The sequence below is a fragment of the Silene latifolia genome, chromosome 9 (assembly GCF_048544455.1).
Source record: "Silene latifolia isolate original U9 population chromosome 9, ASM4854445v1, whole genome shotgun sequence".
NCBI lineage: Eukaryota > Viridiplantae > Streptophyta > Magnoliopsida > Caryophyllales > Caryophyllaceae > Silene > Silene latifolia.
This window is the reverse complement of record NC_133534.1, coordinates 193,967,740-193,976,474: the sequence shown is the minus strand read 5'-3', so window position 1 is coordinate 193,976,474 and position 8,735 is coordinate 193,967,740.

Sequence of the window (8,735 nt, the reverse complement as noted above, 5' to 3'; positions counted from 1 at the left end):
TAGCCGCTGAGATGACCTTTAGGCACGCGGAGAGTGGTCTTTCCCAGGGAGGACCCGAGTTACCTATCATTGGTGATAGTTTAGATGACTCGGAGTACGAAGATCTATCCGAAAATGAAGCGAGTTACGAAGATTTCTTCGATGCACTGCAAAGATCACTCGATCGAGCTAGTAATAGTGATCGATCGAGTGGATTATTAGAGAAAATATTCGATCGAACAGTTGATTCCACTCGATCGAACAGTTGTGTTGAGGAAGTCCTCGATCGAGCAGTTCACTGTGTTCGATCGAGTGAAAATCAGGAAGGAAGCTCTCGATCGAGTTCTATTGTTGCTCGATCGACTGATTTGGCCAGAGAGAGTCACTTGGGTTCGTTCTAGATGACGATTTTGATGATGATAATGGTTACGGTGAATCTCCCTTTTTCAAAGCCGAATTGGATGCGCTTAAGGCTGTGATTTACGGGACGGTTTCCACAGAGGAGGGTGACGACGAGACACTTGAGTCGATAATTGCTCCTGACACGGATGAGGTAATACATTCCTTTGTCAATGATTCCATCATTGAGAGCAACCCTCCTGAGCTAGTCAGCGATAATTTTATTGTTGTTAATATTATTAGTACGCTACCTCGTATGACTCGTGTTTTTTCTTGTAATGATGTACCCCCTCCCAGTTGGTCAATTAATTTAGCAGTTTTTCACCGTTCTTGTCATCTTAATTTTGTTAATCTGGAACGATACTCTAAATTATTGATAATTGCTCCCGAGCTCCTTTATTTTGTTGATAAATTTAGGAGCTGTCATAGGAAATTTGTTAGGCTTAAACGATTGTACATTTTATTTTCCTATGTCATTATTCTACTGTGGTGCTACTTACAGTTTTGTGTAGCACATGCGCAGCTGTTTGATCAATTGCTGCGCACTTTGAGCTGTTTTGACCAGGCTAATTAGAGAGGCTTGAAGAGAAAAGAAGGTCGAGCTGGGACCTGACTGAAACTAGCGCTACCCAGGAGGCAACCCGGAGAGATTTTATTTTTAGTTGTTTTTCAAACATTACATTTTATTTCAGTTTTGCGTTGTAATAATTGGTTTTTATACCATAGACTATTTCGGTTATGCTTGTTTTGTTAGTTTTGCGGGCTGTTATGTTGCGTCTTTGCGGGAATATATTAAGGATGGCTCGATCAAGTACTTTTTGTACTCGATCGAACACTTTTGCTGCTAATTTCACTCGTTCAAGTATCCATTATTCTCGATCGAGTACCTGCCAAAGATGATCCCTCGTTCGAGTGCCCTATCTTCCTCGATCGAGCTATTTAAGATTCCCATTGCTTGGATTAGCTTCCTGTGACGATGTTTTGGCAGCTGTTTGCGACCTCCCATGTTGCTAGCTGGTTTGGGGAGGTCCCTTATTCGCGCAATCTTGTGAGCTTTTCACATTTCACTCTCTTTCTCTTTTAGTTTGCATTTCATTTCCATGTTTTGGTACAATGAGGGCATTGTACGGTTTGGTTTTGGGAGGTTATGCATCCATATCTGTGTCTGTATATTGTTATTATTACATTTTTGTTATCACGTTTAATTTCAGTATGCATTTTCAAAATTTAAAAATCCCATAAAAATTAAAAAATTTCAGAAAATCAAAAAATTTCACGTTTCCTTTTTGCATATAGGTTGAGTCGGAACGGTAGATTTCAATGATGATATTGCACTGCGATTGTCTTTTTGCTTAAGCCTTGCATAAACTAATTATCTTTTAACTTTGTCTTATTGCATAATATACGAGTTAATGTTAAAATCTAGCTGAACGAATAGACTTGACCTGAAAATTTTGGCAAACTACTTATAATTTCTAAGATTTAGAGCCGTATAAACTGGTGTCATTTATGACCGGTTTCATGTAGGATTGTGAGTAGTTACTCCTTGCATAGCATGTATCATCAATTTGCACGTATATGAAATTCAATTGCATTTTGCCTGCATACATTCGGGTTAGTGGTTGGTGTCACATGCAGGGAGGTGCTTACATTCCCCTTTCTTTCATTTTTACCCATTTAACTCCACATTTAGCCAAATTTGCTTGTTAACCCTTAGCTACATCCAAATTTAGTCTGGCTTGCCAAGCTAGTTTAGTGTATATTTTTGCGGTATATAATTTATCGTGCCAAGTTTGGCTTGTTTTATATTGATTCGGAGTTGGTAATTTATGAAGAAAAGGAGGATGATGAAAAAAGACGTGAAAAAGAAGGGAAAAAAAAGAAATGAAAAATGAAAAAAAAAAAAGAAAAAAGAAAAAAGAAGAAAAAGAAGAAAAAGAAAAGGAAACTGAAGAAAAAAAAGAAAGAAAAAGATGTTTGATGAGACGGTTCGCTCCTATGCTTTATTTACATTTATTGAGGAATATTTTCAGTTCGGTTTGGTGAGTTTTGTGCTAAATGAAGGGCATATGCGCTTAATTCTATAATTGAGTTGGAAATGGATATTGTCATATGGTTTTGTTTAGGTACTAGCTTGGCCGCCTATACCTCCACATTCCCATAAAATGTTTTGCCCTTTCTTACCCATTGCCTCACTTTACCATAATTTTTGTAAGCACTCGGCTGTGACAGGACCTTGTTTGGTTGGAATGTATGTGCGGTAGTTAGAATTGTCTATCATATCAGTTGCATGCATGTTTATGTGGGTCGTAGTTTAGGTGAGCGACTATATTTCTTTCTCTCTTACATTTAATTGCTTATCCTTTGCTTCATGAGAGAAGAGTGACCCGTGAGGTCCATTATTAAAGGTCTTGCAAGGTCGACAGTTCAGCTTTATTATAGACATCCTATAACTCGTTTGCATTTGACTGCTTTGCTATAAGTGTTAGTTTGCTTGCATTAAATTGGTTTGAGTGGGCATTTGTAGTTAGCTCTGAGTTATCTTTGCCGTTCCATTAGTTTGCATTTAGTTTACTCGAGGACGAGTAAAGGTTCGGTTTGGGGAGATTTGATACGTGCATTTTATATAATCCTTTTAGGCCTTTTTATGCACGTATTTCTATGCTATTAACGTAGTTTTATGCTACGAATGCCCCGAATATGCTACTTTGGTTTGGTTTGCCTTATTTGCAGGAATGGACCAGAAAGTAGTGAAATCAAGCCGTTTCTCCCCCGTTTTGCATGCATTTGGAGGAAGAGTGAATTTGGAGCGGAAATGTAGCTGTCTTGGGATACGTGAAGCCACTTCGGGAGCCAAAAAGACAAGTCAAAGCTGAAACTAACGAAACACGTGGCTGCTGAAATCAGATAACACTCGATCGAGAGCTTTTCAAGTCGATCGAGTGCTTTTGGATGGAATAAGAAGTCGATCGAACGGAATTTATGCTCGATCGAATGATGCGTTTTAGAGGTTTACTCGATCGAGTGTTTATTTCACTCGATCGAGTGGTTCGTGCTTGGATCTGCTCGATCGAGCAGTTTTAAAGGGCTCGATCGAGTGGTTTGCTGTGGGCTCGGGCTTTTCTTAATCCTTTTTCGTATTAGGTCAAATAAATAATCCTATTTGTTATAAATAGGAAGGAGAGATGTCATTTGTAACTCTCTCTTCGCTCCCCCATCTCTCTTATCATCATACACTGTATACGTTACTTTTTCTCTGCTTCTCTTCCTTTGCCGGATTTTACTTTGTAATTTTCTCTTCCTCTTTTCTCTTTTATTTAATTAATGCTTATTTGTTCGTCTACCTTTTGTTCTCCCTTTACCCTTATTTATGTATAGCTAATTTCTCTCTGCTAGGATTAGGGGATTCGATGAATGAATGTTAATTGCTAATTAGTTTATAGATTGTCGTTGTTGTTTATGTCTATGTTGTTAATCGATGCTTTAATTGTATCTTGCTGATTGAATCGATGCAATTAGACTTTTTAACCTTGGTAAGCCTTGACCTAGACCGGAAGGGGTGAGACCCGCAGTGAACGATAAAATGCTTTAGTGAGGGCGGAAGCTAAGCTAATAGTATTTTAGGGCGATTGAGACCGGAAGGAGATATTCGTTGCCCCTTAGACCGACACATCGACTAATCTGTGACTTAGCTGGAATTAATTGACGTTCATTGATGAACCAACATCCTAGTTTCCTTTCCCTCTTCTTATTTCCTGTTATCTCTATTTCTCTTGCCTTAATCTCGTTAGTTTAGTCAAAACAATCAAAACCCCTACTGTGACCTTAGACAGACCGAGTAGACAAGTGGATAGTGACCGCCTCCCTGTGGAGATCAACCCTACTTACCGCTGGCTTCTGTTAGTTGTACTTAAGTATTTATTTTTGGTACTGAAACAACGATATCAAAAACCGTGATGCAAAGCTATTTATTGACTCGTCCTTTGCCATGTGAAACATCTCATATTGCTGCATGAGAAGATTAATACGGTGCTTTCTAACTTGAGACGTCCCTTCATAGGCAAGAACAAGGGAGTCCCAAATTAGTTTGGCCGTAGGACATCCGGAAATCCGACATACTTCGGCATCACCTACACACCGTTGAAGAATCCACATTGCTTACGAGTTCTTTTCGGCCAATTTAAAATCATTTTCATTGTAATATTTCTCGGCCTTGACTTTTGTAGAACCCGTAAGAATGTCGGTTTCCTCAATAACAAGAGGTCCGTCCGCAATGATTTTCCAACATTGATAATCGATACTTTTGATATAGTGCTCCATTTTGAGCTTCCACCATCCAAAATTATCACTGGTAAAGACCGGGATCTTGGAGTCTTTTGAGGAATCCATATCCTAAGAATCAAACTCTAAGACGGTTAGCCTCGATCAGGAGCACGAGGCTCTGATACCAATTGAAGAGTTTAGGATTCTAAGTACCTAAGAGGGGGAAGGGGTGAATTAGGTACTATTTTAAAAAATTCAACTTGATCTTTATTGAATTAAACCAAGTTGGTTAATGATATGAAGAACAAGTCGATACATAAAATAAATCGATTCATTAAGAGTGTATCACGTTGTTAAGAATGATAGCTAAATTGTAAGGCAACGGTTGATCTGACTGTTGCTTGATTGTCTTAGCACAAGAGATTAAGGCTATTGACCAAAAGCAACAGTATCCAGTACCGTTGTTAAATAAAAACGTAAGTGAAGAACAAGTAAGATAAATGCAGCGGAAATAAAAGTGACGAGAGATCAACACGATGTTTTTGAATTGATTCGGCCAACACTATAAGGGCCTACATCCAATCTTATTTTATTAATAAGTGAAGTGATCTACTCTGACTACTTAAACACTTACAATAAAAGGACCAACAACCTACTCCGGTTGCCACACGAGTTCCAAGACTACTCCATCTAGAAACTCAAGACTCTAACTAGAATGTTTATTAGATCAAGTTTTCTCAAACTGATTCTATGAAAGAATTGATAAGGACAACTTATTGATCAAATGATTCTAGGCAAGATACTGCAATACTTAAGGCAACGGTAGTGAAGACTCTTGTCACTGGAAGACTTAGAAATATTTTGCAAAAGAAAGAAAAGCTTTGAGTTCTTTAGGAAACAATTTTGCAAAACACTTTGAAATTCTCAGAAAAGCCTTAAGAAATGAAGGAGAAGAGTGCTCCTTTTATAGGGAAGCAAACTAGGGTTTAGAGGTCAAGACATATGATAGAAAACAGATATTTTTGACTTAGCCAAGTTTGCATAAAAGGGGGCATTCTTCCAAAGGTTGAAGAAGAAAAGATGCTTTGTTATTATCTTTAAAAGGCCTTTGAAAATCAGTCAAGGCAGGGTTGACAACCAAGTGAAGACATTTTTAGAGAAAATTTTTTGGAAAGAAACAAGTTCCTCTTTCCAAAAGCCATGATAAAATGTATTGCCATTTTGAGATAAAACCTTTTGAAAGATGCCATTGGAATATTTTTTCTTAAAAAACAACCTTTCATAAAATTCAAATATCAGAAATGAGTATTTCAAAAATAGAAGTTTGTATTTGGAAATATGAGTATTTTTGAAATTGAAGACTTCCTTCAAGTAACACGAGCTAAAGCAATAGTCTTGCTTACTGTTGCCTTAGAAAACAGACCGTTGTTGAACAACAGTCCTGCTTATTGTTGCCTTAGTACCATACTCTCTTACGCTTACATAAGTGACTCTTATTACAACACAATTCTAGGGTAGCTTCATCAATACTTCTTGACCTTGAACATTGATTAATTATTGATTGGGGAAGAGGGCTAAATCCTGAAATGGAACATCTTAAAGCATGGTTAAAGTAGACATGTCATCATCAACAAAAATGTTATAACAACTTGTGATGTTTGATTTTATACTTTTCAAGTATAACTGCAGTCTCAGCCTGAAAATGAGCTCCGTGATCACTGATGAACTCGTAAGGCACGTCCGTATCGGTAAATGATATCATTCTGAATGAACTGTGCTACTTGCTTCACTTTTAGCACTTTATAAGACTTAGCCTCTACCCACTTCGTGAAGTTGTCAATTGCAACAAGGATGAAACAGTGCCCTCTAGTTCCTGATGAGTTTACTTTTCCGATGATGTCGATTCCCCAGGTTGAAAATGGTCAGGGTGACGTCATGGTGTATAACATAGAAGGTGCCACATGCTGCACATTAGCGAATATCTGACAATTGTGGCAGTGTCTGACATACTTGCAACAATCTGTTTCCATCGTTGTCCAATAATAACGAAGCCTTATGATTTTATGGGCTAACATATGGGCATTCATGTGTGGCCCACATTCTCCGTCATGGACTTCCTCCATAACTTTTTCAGCTGTCGGTTTATCGATGCATCATAATAGAACACCTTGAGCCGTCCTCTTATACAATTTCCCATCATCTGTCCTAATGAATTGGGCGGATAACATTTGTAAAGCGTGCTCCCCACGCGTGTCAAGGTCGGGAGGATACTCTCCTGTTTTCTTGTATTTCAAAATGGTTGTGTACCAAGGTTTGGTTTCACCTTCCTTGGCATCATCGATTGCATTTAAATAGACAGGTGACAATCTTTGTTCGACACATATTGGCATATTGTCTATGTGATCGGGAATGTTGATCAAGGCAGCTAGCTTGGACAACGCATCTGCAAACTGATTTTCCTCTCTCGGGAGGTGAACATATTGAATATCCTCGAAATAATTTTCCAATTCTTCGATTATAGTTTGATATGGGGCCAAACTTTGACTCTTAATTTTCCATGACCCACCCTCTTGATTGATCACAAGGGACGATTCTCCGTGTACTAAAAACTTCTTCACACCCAAGTCAAGAGCACTGTGTAAAACAAGCAAACATGCTTCATACTCAGCGGCATTGTTCGTGACATTGAAATCCAGCTTGATGGACACGGGTACGTGTTCACCTGTTGGCGAGATAAGGAGAATTCCCACCCCATATCCCATGTAGTTTGATGCTCCATCAAAATACAAATCCCATGCGTCATTCTCGACGTGTACCACGTCTTCGTCGGGAAATGACCAAGTGTCGACAACTTCTGTTTCTTCGATTGGGTTTTCGGCGAGGAAATCGGCGACTGCTCTTCCTTTTATCAATTTCAAAGGTACGTACTGGTTTAAATCCTGGTTTGATCGGGATTCTGTTCTCTGCGATTTACCTATCAATTCCCGGCATGTCTTTGTAAGACCATGCAAACACATCTTTGAACTCACCCAGAAGATCGACAAACCCCTGTTTCTCTACGGGATCTAAGGTAGTTCCTATCTTAAGTTCCTATGGTTCTTCTACGGTTCCAACATTAATGGTTTTGGTATCTTCAATTACCGAGCTTCTCTGGTCGTATTCCTCCAACTCTTTAACCAATTGCGGAGGCGAGTTTGTGGACATAGGCCACCCACGCGTTCGTTTCGAGGCGGTGGCACTTCTCCCAGGGAACCTTGGTTTTCCAAAGCATGTCATGGGCCTTTACCGATTTGTGAGGCATTGAAACCGGTGAAAGGTGAATAAGCCTGCATTAGTGGAGTCGCCACCAATTTATTATGGAAAAATTGGAAACCGTTCGAATACCTCGTGCCATGTCGAGCCACAAAGTAATGACATGAACACTAAAAACTCGTTACCCTTAGCATTCCATGTCTAGAATGACTCTCGAGATGCCAATGGACACGGATGTCCAGAGATAACTGGAGTAAGGGGTGAGGGTACGTATTAGGAAATTCTGTAATTCGAACACCTAATCCCGCCCGCCTCGATAGCGGCCTCTACTAATGATTAGGGAAAGTGTTCATATTTGATATGTTGTCGATGTAATGCATGCAATGCAACAAACACAGATTAATCCTAGCATGTGAGAAATAGAATAAGTCGGTGAACACGTATTTTAGCAAACAATTGGGGTCGAAGTAGGTGTTAGATTCAATTACAAGTGAATGCCATACAATTAAATCATACATAAATAAATAAAGGAATATTAAGATTACAAGAATTAAAATTACAAATATTACATGGTTTATTTGATCTATGTCAAAAGCACGCTCGAAGACGGGATTTCAAAGAATAAAATAAAATTTGGAATTAAAATATGAATAATAGTTTATTTGAACCGTAATAATTAGGAGCTACGTCTAAAGCGAGAAAGAGTTCAGGGACAGAAACCAACCTGAACAAAGCGCAAAGATCATCGTCCCTCGGAAGAGGCGCAAAGAATCCCTGCATCTGTTTTAGAGCTGGGCTCTGGCTGTGAAGTCAGAACCGCAACATTGTTATCATTCGTTGGT